Below are 18,079 nucleotides of genomic sequence, written 5' to 3'. Positions count from 1 at the left end.
AAAAGGAGTTGGCTTCAGCCCCTTTGAATTGTTGTTTGGACATCCTGTAAGAGGACCCCTATGTCTGGTGAGGGAAGGATGGGAGTTACCTCTCAAAAAGCCCAAGCAAGACATAGTGGACTATGTACTTGGTCTCCGCTCCAGGATGGCTGAGTATATGGAGAAGGCATCCAAAAACCTTGAGGCTAGCCAGGCCTTACAGAAAGCCTGGCATGACCAAAAGGCTATCCTGACTGAGTACCAGCCTGGACAGAAGGTATGGGTGTTGGAGCCAGTGGCCCCAGCAGCACTCCAAGACAGATGGTCTGGACCCCATACAATCATGGAGAAAAAGGGAGAGGTTGCCTACTTGGTGGACCTTGGAACTCCCAGGAGCCCTCACAGGGTGCTCCATGTTAACAGGCTGAAAGCATATGTTGACAGGGCAGACATGGGCTTGCTCATGGCTACAGATGAGGGGCAGGAGGAAGAGAGTGACCCTCTCCCAGACTTGCTGACTCAGAACCCTGAGGATGGCTCAGTTGATGGTGTGGCCTTAGATGGCAGCCTCACTGAACATCAGCAACATGACTGTAGACAGGTCTTGCAGTCATATCGACATATGTTCTCCCGGACACCCAGTCAGACTAACTGGTGTACCCATGTGGTGGACACTGGTGATAGTCTTCCTGTAAAGAACAAAATTTACAGGCAGCCTGACCATGTCAGAGACTGTATCAAGGCTGAGGTACAAAAGATGCTGGAGTTAGGTGTCATTGAGCCCTCAGAGAGCCCCTGGGCTAGCCCAGTGGTTCTGGTCCCCAAACCTCACACCAAAGATAGGAAGAGAGAGATGAGGTTCTGTGTGGACTACAGAGGACTCAATGCTGTCACCAGGACAGATGCACACCCAATTCCAAGAGCAGATGAGCTCATCGACAAATTGGCTTCTGCCAAGTATTTGAGCACATTTGACTTGACAGCTGGCTACTGGCAAATCAGGTTAGCTGAGGAGTCTAAGGCCAAGACAGCATTTTCTACCCCCAGTGGGCATTACCAGTTTGTGGTGATGCCCTTTGGTTTGAAAAATGCACCTGCCACCTTCCAAAGGTTGGTGAATCAAGTCCTTACTGGGTTGGATGACTTTTGTGCAGCATATCTGGATGATATTGCTGTCTTCAGCTCCACCTGGGAGGATCACCTGGTCCACCTGAAGGAAGTGCTAGAGGCTCTGCAAAAGGCAGGCCTCACTATCAATGCAACCAAGTGCCAGATAGGGCAGAGTAAGGTAGTGTACTTGGGCCACCTTGTGGGTGGAGGCCAAGTTCAACCATTGGAGAGTAAGATTCAGACCATAAAGGACTGGACTCCTCCAACTACCCAGACTCAGGTCAGAGCTGTCTTGGGCCTGACTGGGTACTACAGGAAGTTTGTTAAGAACTATGGGTCCATTGTGACTCCTCTTAATGATCTGACATCCAAGAAGATGCCCAAAAAGGTTCAGTGGACAGAATACTGTCAAAAGGCATTTGATGACCTGAAGAAGGCCATGTGCTCTGCACCTATCCTGAAGAGTCCTGACTATTGTCCAAACAGATGCTTCTGAGTTGGGAGTGGGAGCTGTGCTTTCACAACTTAATGTAGATGGTCAAGACCAGCCCATTGCTTTCATTAGCAGAAGGCTGACCCCCAGAGAGAAACGTTGTTCAGCCATTGAGAGGGAGGCCTTTGCTGTGGTGTGGGCCCTGAAGAAGTTGAGACCATACTTGTTTGGCACTCACTTCAAGATTCAGACCGACCATAAGCCCCTCTTATGGCTTAATCAGATGAAGGGTGAAAACCCCAAACTGCTCAGGTGGTCCATTTCCCTACAGGGGATGGACTTTACAGTGGAGCACCGCCCAGGGACTGACCATGGTAATGCAGATGGTCTCTCCAGGTACTTCCACTTAGAACATGAAGACACAACTGGTCAAGGTTAGTCTAATGTCCCTGCGTTTGGGGGGGGTTGTGTAGGAGAGTAGGGTCTGCTATCCTATGGTCACCCCAAATTTTTGCTTTTTGCTTCACTGGTTTATGACTTAATGTGGCTGTGGGCCTGCTAATCAGACCCACAGCCTGCTGTTCTCTCTCTAAATTGTTACCCATGTACTTTAGGTGCATAACGAAATTGGAACTGGTTCACCTTATTGGCCCCTGTAACAGTGTACCCAGGTACCCAGGGCATAGGTGCTTCCAAGGCCTACCAGGGGCTGCAGCATGTATTGTGCCACCCCTGGCCTGGCCTCCATATTTGACACAACTGGCTGATCACTCAGCTGGGGTAAGTCGGTGTAACCACCCCTTACTTAGGTGTAGTATTCCTATACCTGACCTAAAATGGACACATATGTTCCTATCAGTCACTCCTATGGAAGGCCTCATCAATCCTGGAGGCAGAGTGCTTGGAAATATGTGAGATGGTGCTCTGGCATGAGCTGAGCCTGTCTGCAGCTTTCGGAACCATGCCCTTTAGCTGTTTCATGATATTGCCATACCATATACTCTTAAGTGCATTATGAACCTCGCGGTTAAATGCTATCTTGGGTTTGGCTTTATCAAAACATGTCGAGTAAGGTGTCATACGAATTGTAATACTACCCCCTCGCCAGTTCTGGCGACGGGGGTAGCATTCCACCCTTCTAGAGGGACACGACATGTACCTAGCCTGAACCCCGGTTAAAGTTAAACAGAGCCTTAGCATCCCAAAATGGATGCTGCCACCACAGACACAAGTCTGACCTCCTGCTGCTGGGAGTCCTTCCAGCGAGGGCAGCTTGGACAAAGGGTTTCCTGCCTGGGGAGGTGCTAGCACCACTCCAGACAGGATTTTGTGTATTGGGTAGGACAGGGCTGAATAGAATCAGACATGCCTGGGGCACACAAGGTGTCCCTGTGCATAGGCCAGTTCAAACCGGTGCTGGGGCTTTCCAGCCCCAGTCCTGGCGTGAAACTGGACAAAGGAAAGGGGGTGTAACCACCCCCCTTCCTGGTTCCACCCAGAGGAGGGACCTAGTAGGTGATCCGGCCCCCCAGATTCGAATAAGAGTGGGAGCTGTGTCCTGAGACTTCAGATCATCCTGAATCAACTTGAAATATAGAAGAAGACTGGACTTCGACATTCTGCTGCACAGAAGACGGAAGAGAATCTCCCTTGTGGCCAAGGAGTGACCACCCTGTGAACACAGGCACCAACCAGAAACTCAACATCTGCTTTGCCGCCGCCTCCCGCCGGAGCCCGAGCCCAGAGCCTGACAAGACCCAGACTCCCAGACTTCTCACCGCCCGATCCACAGTCCCTGCAAAGAAGGGACCCGTGGAGGCACCGAGAGACGTGGGACCGGACATCTTGGAAGACCCCCGAAACGCTGACTGCGCAGCATCAGAGGCACCCTCGATGCTGTACTTTGGGGTTTAAGAAGCCCTAACCTAGAGCAGCCCTTGCACCAAAGATCAGTCCCCCAGCATCTCCACGATCTGCGTGGGGCCCTTTTGCACCGTGCCACTCGACGCGCCATCCCAGCCACTTGCCACGTGGCTAGCGGACATCTTGGCAACGAAACCTACAACTTTCACTGCGGGTCTGGTTGCTCCAGACTTGCCCTTGCTCCTGTAAAAAGGAGTACTTGCTCTGACCTTGCTGGTCCGAGTAACAAGCCTTTTTCGATTTCTGCGCGGCTTGCATTAGCCAAGGCCTGTTTGCTTCAATCAAGTTGCCGATACCGCCAACAGTGAGAAGCCTGCGTGGGACAGCTCTTGACCGACTCCTGGACGTCTTCGACCCCTCGTGTCCACGTGGCTGCAGAGAGAAGCTACACCTCGATGCCTGTTTGCACCCGACATCGCCTGGTTCCACTCTGGTTCCACGGTAGTCACTGGCTAGTGACTTTGAACATTGTCCCCTCTGCTTTCAGGTCTTCACCTCTTCAGATCCACCCTTGGATCCACCGGAACTCTTCACATCGAGTCGCCTGCAGCATCTTCAGCTCCAAGCACCATCGACCTGCGTGACGAAACCCGACACTACTTCGACCCTATGCACCCGCTTCCTGTGGGTGAGGTAACTCAGCTCCGCCAGTGTTCCCACACTGGTACACGCCTCTAGTGTCTGTGTCTCAAGTTTCATCCTTCTAGGTCACTCGGAAGGTCCCTTTATAATTAACTTTGTAACTTTTACGCACCATTGACATTGCATTGGTAAAGCGTGCACTTTCCGCACTGCACCCGAGTCCCGCGGGCCTTTCCCGACTTCTTCACTGCTAGTCCCGAACAGCTCCAGCGATTCCCCAGGCCCTAGGCCTCTTCACTTTCCCCATAGTGGTTCTTATACCACTATTTTAGTATATGGTTTAGGTGGCCCCTAGGGCTCATCCATATTGTGCAACTTTTGTGTATTTAAACTGTGTTTTGTTTTAACGCATTTGCTTCTGTGCTCATAAAGAGTATTAGGGATATTTGTAGTAATAAATCTATATATATTTTCAATATATATCTGTGTGGTGTCCTTTCATTTGGTATTCAAGGGATTGTATATGGTAAAACAGCTTGCTTCACATGCCTTTACAGAGTTTAGCCTAAGACTGCTTAGTCCATGCTACCCCTAGGATAGCTTGTCTATAAGGTTGACTTTACAACCTGCACCATAAGGGGTTGCTTGGCATGGTACAAGTTGATCACTAGAACAAGTGAGCATCATATACCAGGCCAACTTCTCACATATCAACATGAAGAAACTAATCTGACTTCAAAAAAATTGCAATACAAAAGAGATTTCCATACTTAGTGTTAGAATTTTAAACCAGTAACGTTTTTTCCACGTGGTTTAGCAATAAATAAATATTCATCACCTATATTCAATTGATTCATCTAATCATTCTATCAGCTTCTGCGCAAAGGAAATATAGAGGTAAACATGATACAGAAGAAAATACATCTATTATCAACATTAAAGGAGCATCAAGTATTGGCTTGGAGACTGATTGAAAGTATGTCCTTTGCGTTTTTAACTTGATGCTCTAACAGGCTAAACATGTAGGCTCACTAAATATATAGCATACTATTGAAGAATTAACAGATGATGAAATGCTACTGATTCCATCCAATCCTTCAAGCAGCGTGTGATCCAAGGAGATAAACAGTCCAAAATGAGACGCTAGAAAAATGTATCTTTTTTCAAACAATTAAACTTGGCCTGTACAGGGATCGAACCTGTGACCTTGGTGTTATTAGCACCATGCTCTAACCAGCTGAGCTAACAGGCCAGTTTGTACAACTACCTGGAGGTCCAGGACATGAAGAAGGGCAAATGATAGTTAACCCAGGAGATTTGGAAAGCTTAATTTCAGCAGTTTACTTTGAAGTTATTGTTATATATTATCAACATGAAGAAACTAATATGACTTAAAAAAAACTTACAATACAAAATAGATTTTCATACTTAGTGTTAGAACTTAGAACCATTAACATTTTTTCCATGTGGTTAAGCAATAAATAAATAGTCATCACCTATATTGAATTGATTAATCTAATCATTTTATCAGCTTCTCCTCAAAGTATATAAAGAGATAAACATGATACAGTAGAAAATACATCTATTTTCAACATTAAAGGAGCATCAAGTATTGGCTTGGAAACTGATAGAAAGTATGTCCTTGGCGTTTTTAACTTCAAGGTCTCACAGACTAAACTAATAGTCTCACTAAATATATAGCATACTATTGAGGATGAAGCAGATGATGAAGTCCTACTGATTGTTTATCCGGGATAGTTGGAAAGCTTATATTCAGCTGTTTACATTCATAGTATCATTATATATTATCAACAAGACTAAACAAAAATTATCTCAATAAATTGCAATAAATAAGCCATTTAGTTACTTGGCGTTAGAACTTAGAACCATTAATAGATATTCCAGGCGCTTTAAGAATAGTAATTAATTCTACAATTATATCAAATGTATTCATCCAATCCTTCAAGCAGCGTTTGATCCAAGGAGATAAACAGTCCAAAATGAGACACAAGAAAAATTCATCTTTTTTCAAAAAATTTAACTTGGCCTGTACAGGGATCGAACAGATGACCTTGTCGTTATTAGCACCACGCTCTAACCAACTGAGCTAACAGGCCAATTTGCACATCTTCTGGAGGACCAGCACAGGAAGCAGTGCTAATGATAGTTCAACCGGGAGATTTGGAAAGCTTAATTTCAGCTGTTTAATATGAATTAATTTTCATATTATCAACATGAAGAAACTAATATGACTTCAAAAAAATTGCAATACAAAAGAGATTTCCATACTTAGTGTTAGAATTTTGAACCAGTAACGTTTTTTCACGTGGTTTAGCAATAAATAAATATTCATCACCTATATTCAATTGATTCATCTAATCATTCTATCAGCTTCTGCGCAAAGGAAATATAGAGGCAATCTATTTGGAGGGGAAACATAAAGCGGAAGATAGAAAAATATATATATAAATATACACTCATAAAATATGTATTAATATCTGAAAGGCGAGTTATTACGCTATATTGAGAGGCACATGAGGTGGGATCGGGGAAGAGCAAGGAGCACTTACTTCCGGAAACTTCCGGTCAGTGAGTACAAGGGTTTCCCAGGGGAGGGGGGTGGGCTCTAGGGGTCACGGGGGGGGGGGGGGAAGGGGCAAAACAAAAATAGGAAAAAATATACACTTTTGATTGAGCTACAATCATCATACTTTTGTAAGTTCTTGTTCACAAGCACTCTTATTTATTTCTGGCAGAAAAACATGAATCTTTACATTTTGGCAGTCTCTCAAAGTAGCCCATATTCCCAGCACTATGATTAGGCTCAAGATTTTATCCTGGAACGTTAATGGTCTCCGCACCAGACCTCGAGCTAATAAAATCATCCAATATCTCCGAGACACTGATGCCGGGATCATTATACTCCAGGAGACACACTTAATTGAAAGCGAAATGCTTGAGCTAGCCAAAAGGAATAGGTGGATAGAGTCCTCAATTTCATCATCTCAATCATTAAACACGCGGGGGGTTTCTTTTCTTTTCAAGAAATCTACGAGTTTGAAAATCATACAGCAGAAAGTAGATTCTGGAGGGAGATGGGCCATTGTATCAATAGAGATAGGAGGTATGGTAATAACACTAGTAGGCTATTACGGGCCTAATTGCGATGATCCTTCCGTACTAGAATCTCTATTTCAACATCTTTTAAGATTCCCAGAGCCAGTTATCATAACCGGCGATTTCAATATCACCTTGAACTGGACAAATCTCCTAATAGCAGACAGAAAGTTTCCTCTAAATCTAGAAATTGCCTTTTAGGTTTAATGAATCAATACGGATACGTCGATATTTGGAGGCTTAGAGAGGGCCAGAGGCAGGGCTTCTCATTTAGAAATCTCAAGTATAGACACAGATCTAGAACAGATTTTATCCTAACTAGTAGAGCTTTGGTTGATTCCATCACCTTAGTAGATTACATTCCTTCGCACCTTTCGGACCATTCCGCAATGAAGCTCGAACTAGAGTGGGGAGGCATGCCTCCCACAAGATTGTGGTCCTTTGATAGATCATTTCTTACATCAACAGATGATATAGAATTTCTTCAATCAGAAGCGCGAGAGTTTTTCATTATTAACGTGGACACAGCCCCAGCAAGTATTGTATGGGACGCCTTTAAGTGCACACTAAGAGGCATCGTGAAGAACAGAGTGGCTCATAGAAGAAGGCAGTACAGGGGTGAAGTATCTTCTATTGAGAATAGCATGTCTACCGTTCAGTCTGATATTGATACGGGTAGATTTATAGATAATCATGACTTGTCTCTTAAACTTGCAGAGATAGACAGACTAAAGAGTAGCCTATCACCGATCCTTGAGAAGCGTGTCTTACAGAAATGGGAGGCAAGCAAACTCTCTCACTTCCAGTATGGAGAAGGGGCAGGAAGATTACTGGCCTGGAAAGTTAAATCAGATCGTGTTCGAAATAATATTACCTCCGTCACATCAGAGAAGGGCACCTTTTCAAGCGATGCAGAAATTAGGGAAACATTCAAAACATTCTTTCAATCAATCTAACATGAAGATCTTTACGTTACACACAATGATATCACGAGCTGGTTAGAGGATGTCTCCCTTCCATCTTTGTCGCTTGAACAGAGTCGATTTCTGGAAGAGGAAATAAGTATTGCTGAAGTAGAGAAGGCTATAAGGGGAGCTAAAGGGGGCAAGGCGGCAGGAACCGATGGTTTACCGAGCGAAATATACAAAAACCTGATATCAGAGGTGTCCCCAATTTTAGAGGCTTTATTTAATCAAATATTGAGGGATGGAGAAGTACCACCAGTTTCATGGGACAGCGCCTCTATAACCCTCATTTTGAAGCCAGAGAAACCTCCCTCGGATTGCGGCTCATATCGGCCTATTTCTATTCTAAATGCCGATTACAAAATTATTGCCACAATATTGGCCAAACGGCTTGGCCTGGTTGTGCCTGACATAATACATTCCAACCAAAAAGGCTTTATAAGAGGGAGACAGTTATATGAGCTCACTTATGAACTAGTAGGATCCATAGATGTGGCCATAAAAGAAGCTCTTCCCCTATCTATTCTCACGTTGGATGCTACCAAGGCCTTCGACAGGGTGAACTGGTTGTACCTGTCGGAGGCCTTGAAAAAATTTAACGCTGGAGATAAATTCCGTAGAGCAATTGATTTGCTTTATCGTAGTCCTTCAGCTTCAATCTTGATAAATGGGGGCCTTACGGCACCATTTAGGGTAACTAGAGGAACCCGACAGGGCTGTCCCCTGTCTCCCCTTCTTTTCGACTTATATATCGAACCCTTCGCGCAATCTTTAAGAGACAGCACACATATTAAACCTTTGGTCTTCGGAGATTGGAAAAAAAAAGTGGCACTTTATGCTGACGATATAATGATCTTTACGACAAACATCAATGCAGCATATCCAGAGGTCATTGACCTAGCTCTCAAATTTGGAAAAATCTCAGGCTATGAAGTGAATGCCTCTAAGACAGAGTCAATGTCTTGGAATATTAATTTAATTGCAGACAATGAAACTTCAAGATCTCAAATACGATACTTGGGGATAAATATAGTTAAAGACATTGACTTGATTGCTTCTTTAAATTTTGCCAAAACAGCAGTGCAATGCCGACAACACATGAGAGATTGGTCACACCTCCCACTCACTATTTTAGGTAAGGTTAACCTGGTAAAGATGTGTATTCTGCCAAAGATTTAATTTCTGTTTCATTCTATTCCACTTTTCTTTGATCCTAAGTTAATTTCAAAGTTGCAGAGCGCTATTTCTAATTTCATCTGGAATAACAAGAGCCCAAGAATCTCTTGGAAGAAAATAAGACGCCGCAGAGAAAAGGGAGGGCTGGCGGGACCAGATCTTCAGGTATACGCATGGGCGTTTCAGCTTTCGCATTCACGCATGCTATTAAAAACACCAGCAGCAACAGGGGTAGGCCGCATGTTCTCTACTTTATTGAATTGCGAGGGAGTTGGACAGGTCGATTTTCTGTTTAAATTCGGAGACCCTAAATTTAAAAAAAAAATAAAACTGAAGGTTTTGCAGGGGATAGCATCCACGTGGTATAGAGTGAGGCATGCGATCAAATTGGGGTATTACTCAGAGAATGCTCCTATATGGGACTTACCCGCTCCCCCAGCTTGGACAGAAGATGCACTTACACATCCACTGAGAGAGGCCGAAATCAACACTTGGGGAGACCTGTTCATGGATGGATCTCTGCTTCCTTGGGACTACTTAACCAACAAAGTCGGGCCAAGCCTGTCGAGATTCAAATATATCCAAATTTCAAGCTGGTCTCAAACATATAATGCACAGCCAACCCGGGTCAGTAGCTTACCTATAGGGGGCAACAGTGAACTAGTGATGTGCCTGCTGGACAGCCCCCCTGTAAAGAAGGAAATATCACTCTGGTACAACAAGATCATAGAGGAAACAGATGGTAAATTTTGTCTTCCGACATCATTATGGGCTGATTCAATGCCAGGTATAGACGTAGAGGAGCTTTGGACAGCCTCTTGTGTAGTACTATGGGACCTGGTTAAACCCGCTTGGCTCCGTAGGAACCATCTTTTCACAATACACAGGGCATACTATTCCCCGCAGAGGCTGACAAAGTTTTCTTCAACAGGCCCGGTCTCGTGCCCAAGGTGTGGTCTAGTTGCGGCATCCAACATCCACATGTTTTACGAATGCCCAAAAATAACTCCATTCTGGGACTCCATTGGAAACAAGCTATCCCTGTCACTGGGTTATCACATTTCCATTGATCTAGCCCTTGTTATATTTGGCCTGAGAGGCAAAGCCCAGAATGCTGATTCTAATTTGTTATTTTATTCTATTCTGGCGGCGCGTAGGGAGATCTGCAGACATTGGAAAGATGTTCAGCCGCCCACTTTACACGAATGGCGGTCATCGCTTCTCCAGATTTCCAAACTTGACCTGGCCAGGGGAGGGAATCCCAATAGGAGAGCCTTTTGGACAAAGTTAGAGCAGCAGCATTGAGCCTGGGTTTTTTTTTTTTTTTTTTTTTTTCTCAGGTCCTATGATTAATGCGGGCATTGCCTACCCTTGTATCTATGGCAAGAAGCTATGGTGCTTATGGGGCCTCGGCACCTCGGGCACTTTCTACCAACTAACAGCCCTAAGCAAGATCTTCCAAGGCTTACGTGAATGTGCTGCTGCGAACTGGCCTCCCCCCTCTCTTACGACATCCCTGCCAGCTAACGCTGAGACAGCACAAAAGCTCAGCCTAATTTCCTGCTCTGTGGCAATTTATAGTTTTGATAGATTGGAGCCATGCACGCAAATGAGGATAAAAAAAAAAAAAAAAAAGACTAAACAAAAATTATCTCAATAAATTGCAATAAATAAGACAATTAGTTACTTGGCGTTAGAACTTAGAACCATTAATAGATATTCCAGGCGCTTTAAGAATAGTAATTAATTCTACAATTATATCAAATGTATTCATCCAATCCTTCAAGCAGTGTTTGATCCAAGGAGATAAACAGTCCAAAATGAGACACAAGAAAAATTCATCTTTTTTCAAACAATTAAACTTGGCCTGTACAGGGATCGAGCCTGTGACCTTGGCGTTATTAGCACCACGGTATAACCAACTGAGCTAACAGGCCAATTTGCACATTTTCTGGAGGACCAGCACAGGAAGCAGTGCTAATGATAGTTCAACTGGGAGATTTGGAAAGCTTAATTTCAGCTGTTTAATATGAATTAAGTTTCATATTATCAACATCAAGAAACTAATATGACTTCAAAAAAACTTGCAATACAAAAGAGATTTCCTTACTTAGTGTTAGTATTTTGAACCAGTAACGTTTTTTCCACGTGGTTTAGCAATAAATAAATATTCATCACCTATATTCAATTGATTCATCTAATCATTCTATCAGCTTCTGCGCAAAGGAAATATAGAGGTAAACATGATACAGAAGAAAATAAATCTATTTTCAACATTAAAGGAGCATCAAGTATTGGCTTGGAGACTGATTGAAAGTATGTCCTTTGCGTTTTTAATTTCATGCTCTAACAGACTAAACTAATAAGCTCACTAAATATATAGCATACTATTGAAGAATTAGCAGATGATGAAGTGCTACTGATTCCATCCAATCCTTCAAGCAGCGTTTGATCCAAGGAGATAAACAGTCCAAAATGAGACACAAGAATAATTCATCTTTTTTCAAACAATTAAACTTGGCCTGTACAGGGATCGAACCTGTGACCTTGGTGTTATTAGCACCACGCTATAACCATCTGAGCTAACAGACCATTTTGCACAACCACCTGGAGGTCCAGCATATGAAGAAGGGCAAATGATAGTTAACCCAGAAGATTTGGAAAGCTTAATTTCAGCAGTTTACCATGAAGTTTTAGTTATATATTATCAACATGAAGAAACTAATATGACTTCAAAAAAACTTGCAATACAAAAGAGATTTCCATACTTAGTGTTAGTATTTTGAACCAGTAACGTTTTTTCCGCGTGGTTTAGCAAGAAATAAATATTCATCACCTATATTCAATTGATTCATCCAATCATTCTAACAGCTTCTCCTCAAAGGAAATATAGAGATAAACATGATACAGTAGAAAATACATCTATTTTCAACATTAAAGGAGCATCAAGTATTGGCTTGGAGACTGATTGAAAGTATGTCCTTGGCGTTTTTAACTTCATGCTCTAACAGACTAAACTAATAGTCTCACTTAATATATGGCATACTATTGAAGATGAAGCAGATGATGAAGTCCTACTGATTGTTAATCCGGGATAGTTGGAAAGCTTTTATTTAGCTGTATACATTCATAGTATCTTTATATATTATCAACAAGACTAAACAAAAGTGATCTCAATAAATTGCAATGAATAAGAGATTTAGTTACTTGGCGTTAGAACTTAGAACCATTAATAGATATTCCAGGAGCTTTAAGAATAGTAATTAATTCTATAATTATATCAAATGTATTCAACCAATCCTTCAAGCAGCGTTTGATCCAAGGAGATAAACAGTCCAAAATGAGACACAAGAAAAATTCATCTTTTTTCAAACAATTAAACTTGGCCTGTACAGGGATCGAACCTGTGACCTTGGCGAAATTAGCACCACGCTCTAACCAACTGAGCTAACAGGCCAATTTGCACATCTCCTGGAGGACCAGCACAGGAAGCAGTGCTAATGATAGTTCAACCAGGAGATTTGGAAAACTTAATTTCAGCTGTTTAATATGAATTAAGGTTCATATTATCAACATGAAGAAACTAATATGACTTCAAAAAAACTTGCAATACAAAAGAGATTTCCATACTTAGTGTTAGTATTTTGAACCAGTAACGTTTTTTCCACGTGGTTTAGCAATAAATAAATATTCATCCCCTATATTCAATTGATTCATCTAATCATTCTATCAGCTTCTGGACAATGGAAATATAGAGGTAAACATGATACAGAAGAAAATAAATCTATTTTCAACATTAAAGGAGCATCAAGTATTGGCTTGGAGACTGATTGAAAGTATGTCCTTTGCGTTTTTAACTTCATGCTCTAACAGACTAAACTAATAGGCTCACTAAATATATAGCATACTATTGAAGAATTAGCAGATGATGAAATGCTACTGATTCCATCCAATCCTTCAAGCAGCGTTTGATCCAAGGAGATAAACAGTCCAAAATGAGACACAAGAATAATTCATCTTTTTTCAAACAATTAAACTTGGCCTGTACAGGGATCGAACCTGTGACCTTGGCGTTATTAGCACCACGCTCTAACCAACTGAGCTAACAGGCCAATTTGCACATCTTCTGGAGGACCAGCACAGGAAGCAGTGCTAATGATAGTTCAACCGGGAGATTTGGAAAGCTTAATTTCAGCTGTTTAATATGAATTAAGGTTCATATTATCAACATGAAGAAACTAATATGACTTCAAAAAAATTGTAATACAAAAGAGATTTCCATACTTAGTGTTAGAATTTTGAACCAGTAACGTTTTTTCCACGTGGTTTAGCAATAAATAAATATTCATCACCTATATTCAATTGATTCATCTAATCATTCTATCAGCTTCTGGGCAATGGAAATATAGAGGTAAACATGATACAGAAGAAAATAAATCTATTTTCAACATTAAAGGAGCATCAAGTATTGGCTTGTAGACTGATTGAAAGTATGTCCTTTGCGTTTTTAACTTCATGCTCTAACAGACTAAACTAATAGGCTCACTAAATATATAGCATACTATTGAAGAATTAGCAGATGATGAAATGCTACTGATTCCATCCAATCCTTCAAGCAGCGTTTGATCCAAGGAGATAAACAGTCCAAAATGAGACACAAGAAAAATTCATCTTTTTTCAAACAATTAAACTTGGCCTGTACAGGGATCGAACATATGACCTTGGCGTTATTAGCACCACGCTCTAACCAACTGAGCTAACAGGGAAATTTGCACATCTTCGGGGAGACCAGCACAGGAAGCAGTGCTAATGATAGTGCAACCGGGAGATTTGGAAAGCTTAATTTCCGCTGTTTAATATGAATTAAGGTTCATATTATCAACATGAAGAAACTAATATGACTTCAAAAAAATTGCAATACAAAAGAGATTTCCATACTTAGTGTTAGAATTTTGAACCAGTAACGTTTTTTTCACGTGGTTTAGCAATAAATAAATATTCATCACCTATATTCAATTGATTCATCTAATCATTCTATCAGCTTCTGCGCGAAGGAAATATAGAGGTAAACATGATACAGAAGAAAATACATCTATTATCAACATTAAAGGAGCATCAAGTATTGGCTTGGAGACTGATTGAAAGTATGTCCTTTGCGTTTTTAACTTCATGCTCTAACAGACTAAACTAATAGGCTCACTAAATATATAGCATACTTTTGAAGAATTAGCAGATGATGAAATGCTACTGATTCCATCCAATCCTTCAAGCAGCGTGTGATCCAAGGAGATAAACAGTCCAAAATGAGTCACCAGAATAATTAATCTTTTTTCAAACAATTAAACTTGGCCTGTACAGGGATCGAACCTGTGACCTTGGCGTTATTAGCACCACGCCATAACCATCTGAGCTAACAGACCATTTTGCACAATTACATGGAGGTCCAGCATATGAAGAAGGGCAAATGATAGTTAACCCAGAAGATTTGGACTGCTTAATTTCAGCAGTTTACCATGAAGTTTTAGTTATATATTATCAACATGAAGAAACTAATATGACTTAAAAAAATTACAATACAAAAGAGATTTTCATACTTAGTGTTAGAACTTAGAACCATTAACGTTTTTTCCATGTGGTTAAGCAATAAATAAATATTCATCACCTATATTGAATTGATTCATCTAATCATTTTATCAGCTTCTCCTAAAAGGAAATATAGAGATAAACATGATACAGTAGAAAATACATCTATTTTCAACATTAAAGGAGCATCAAGTATTGGCTTGGAGACTGGTTGAAAGTATGTCCTTGGTGTTTTTAACTTCATGCTCTAACAGACTAAACTAATAGTCTCACTATATATATAGCATACTATTGAAGATGAAGCAGATGATGAAGTCCTACTGATTGTTAATCCGGGATAGTTGGAAAGCTTTTATTTAGCTGTATACATTAATAGTATCTTTATATATTATCAACAAGACTAAACAAAAATGATCTCAATAAATTGCAATGAATAAGAGATTTAGTTACTTGGCGTTAGAACTTAGAACCATTAATAGATATTCCAGGCGCTTTAAGAATAGTAATTAATTCTATAATTATATCAAATGTATTCATCCAATCCTTCAAGCAGCGTTTGATCCAAGGAGATAAACAGTCCAAAATGAGACACAAGAAAAATTCATCTTTTTTCAAACAATTAAACTTGGCCTGTACAGGGATCGAACCTGTGACCTTGGCGAAATTAGCACCACGCTCTAACCAACTGAGCTAACAGGCCACTTTGCACATCTTCTGGAGGACCAGCACAGGAAGCTGTGCTAATGATAGTTCAACCGGGAGATTTGGAAAGCTTAATTTCAGCTGTTTAATATGAATTAAGGTTCATATTATCAACATGAAGAAACTAATATGACTTCAAAAAAACTTGCAATACAAAAGAGATTTCCATACTTAGTGTTAGTATTTTGAACCAGTAACGTTTTTTCCGCGTGGTTTAGCAATAAATAAATATTCATCACCTATATTCAATTGATTCATCTAATCATTCTATCAGCTTCTGGGCAATGGAAATATAGAGATAAACATGATACAGAAGAAAATAAATCTATTTTCAACATTAAAGGAGCATCAAGTATTGGCTTGGGGACTGATTGAAAGTATGTCCTTTGCGTTTTTAACTTCATGCTCTAACAGACTAAACTAATAGTCTCACTTAATATATGGCATACTATTGAAGATGAAGCAGATGATGAAGTCCTACTGATTGTTAATCCGGGATAGTTGGAAAGCTTTTATTTAGCTGTATACATTCATAGTATCTTTATATATTATCAACAAGACTAAACAAAAATGATCTCAATAAATTGCAATGAATAAGAGATTTAGTTACTAGGCGTTAGACCTTAGAACCATTAATAGATATTCCAGGCGCTTTAAGAATATTAATTAATTATATAATTATATCAAATGTATTCATCCAATCCTTCAAGCAGCATTTGATCCAAGGAGATAAACAGTCCAAAATGAGACACAAGAAAAATTCATCTTTTTTCAAGCAATTAAACTTGGCCTGTACAGGGATCGAACCTGTGACCTTGGCGAAATTAGCACCACGCTCTAACCAACTGAGCTAACAGGCCAATTTGCACATCTTCTGGAGGACCAGCACAGGAAGCAGTGCTAATGATAGTTCAACCAGGAGATTTGGAAAGCTTAATTTCAGCTGTTTAATATGAATTAAGGTTCATATTATCAACATGAAGAAACTAATATGACTTCAAAAAAATTGCAATACAAAAGAGATTTCCATACTTAGTGTTAGAATTTTGAACCAGTAACGTTTTTTCCACGTCGTTTAGCAATAAATAAATATTCATCACCTATATTCAATTAATTCATGTAATCATTCTAACAGCTTCTGCGCAAAGGAAATATAGAGGTAAACATGATACAGAAGAAAATACATCTATTTTCAACATTAAATGAGCATCAAGTATTGGCTTGGAGACTGATTGAAAGTATGTCCTTTGTGTTTTTAACTTCATGCTCTAACAGACTAAACTAATAGGCTCACTAAATATATAGCATACTTTTGAAGAATTAGCAGATGATGAAGTCCTACTGATTGTTAATCCGGGATAGTTGGAAAGCTTTTATTTAGCTGTATACATTCATAGTATCTTTATATATTATCAACAAGACTAAACATAAGTGATCTCAATAAATTGCAATGAATAAGAGATTTAGTTACTTGGCGTTAGAACTTAGAACCATTAATAGATATTCCAGGCGCTTTAAGAATAGTAATTAATTCTATAATTACATCAAATGTATTCAACCAATCCTTCAAGCAGCGTTTGATCCAAGGAGATAAACAGTCCAAAATGAGACACAAGAAAAATTCATCTTTTTTCAAACAATAAAACTTGGCCTGTACAGGGATCAAACATATGACCTTGGCGTTATTAGCACCACGCTCTAACCAACTGAGCTAACAGGCCAATTTGCACATATTATGGAGGAGCAGCACAGGAAGCAGTGCTAATGATAGTTCAACCGGGAGATTTGGAAAGCTTAATTTCAGCTGTTTAATATGAATTAAGGTTCATATTATCAACATGAAGAAACTAATATGACTTCAAAAAAATTGCAATACAAAAGAGATTTCCATACTTAGTGTTAGAATTTTGAACCAGTAACGTTTTTTCCACGTGGTTTAGCAATAAATAAATATTCATCACCTATATTCAATTGATTCATCTAATCATTCTATCAGCTTCTGCGCGAAGGAAATATAGAGGTAAACATGATACAGAAGAAAATACATCTATTATCAACATTAAAGGAGCATCAAGTATTGGCTTGGAGACTGATTGAAAGTATGTCCTTTGCGTTTTTAACTTCATGCTCTAACAGACTAAACTAATAGGCTCACTAAATATATAGCATACTTTTGAAGAATTAGCAGATGATGAAATGCTACTGATTCCATCCAATCCTTCAAGCAGCGTGTGATCCAAGGAGATAAACAGTCCAAAACGAGTCACCAGAATAATTAATCTTTTTTCAAACAATTAAACTTGGCCTGTACAGGGATCGAACCTGTGTCCTTGGTGTTATTAGCACCACGCCATAACCATCTGAGCTAACAAGACCATTTTGCACAACTACCTGCAGGTCCAGCATATGAAGAAGGGCAAATGATAGTTAACCCAAAAGATTTGGACAGCTTAATTTCAGCAGTTTACCATGAAGTTTTAGTTATATATTATCAACATGAAGAAACTAA

At 40.3% G+C, this 18,079-nt stretch overlaps 5 non-coding genes across 5 annotated transcripts; all 5 read right to left on the bottom strand.

Moving 5' to 3' along the window:
* Positions 1-5,205: 5,205 nt before the first annotated feature.
* On the bottom strand, positions 5,206-5,279 carry TRNAI-AAU (transfer RNA isoleucine (anticodon AAU)). The gene has a single exon. It is a non-coding gene; the product is annotated as a tRNA-Ile (tRNA).
* A 7,389-nt stretch (positions 5,280-12,668) lies between these two features.
* TRNAI-AAU (transfer RNA isoleucine (anticodon AAU)) lies at positions 12,669-12,742 on the bottom strand. The gene has a single exon. It is a non-coding gene; the product is annotated as a tRNA-Ile (tRNA).
* A 581-nt stretch (positions 12,743-13,323) lies between these two features.
* TRNAI-AAU (transfer RNA isoleucine (anticodon AAU)) lies at positions 13,324-13,397 on the bottom strand. Its single transcript has one exon. It is a non-coding gene; the product is annotated as a tRNA-Ile (tRNA).
* Positions 13,398-15,494: 2,097 nt separating this feature from the next.
* Positions 15,495-15,568, bottom strand: TRNAI-AAU (transfer RNA isoleucine (anticodon AAU)). The gene has a single exon. It is a non-coding gene; the product is annotated as a tRNA-Ile (tRNA).
* A 788-nt stretch (positions 15,569-16,356) lies between these two features.
* Positions 16,357-16,430, bottom strand: TRNAI-AAU (transfer RNA isoleucine (anticodon AAU)). Its single transcript has one exon. It is a non-coding gene; the product is annotated as a tRNA-Ile (tRNA).
* Positions 16,431-18,079: the final 1,649 nt, after the last annotated feature.

The sequence above is a fragment of the Lissotriton helveticus genome, chromosome 4_1 (genome assembly GCF_964261635.1).
Source record: "Lissotriton helveticus chromosome 4_1, aLisHel1.1, whole genome shotgun sequence".
Taxonomy (NCBI): domain Eukaryota; kingdom Metazoa; phylum Chordata; class Amphibia; order Caudata; family Salamandridae; genus Lissotriton; species Lissotriton helveticus.
Note: the sequence above shows the minus strand (reverse complement) of the source record. Positions and strands in the feature narration are given on the sequence as shown.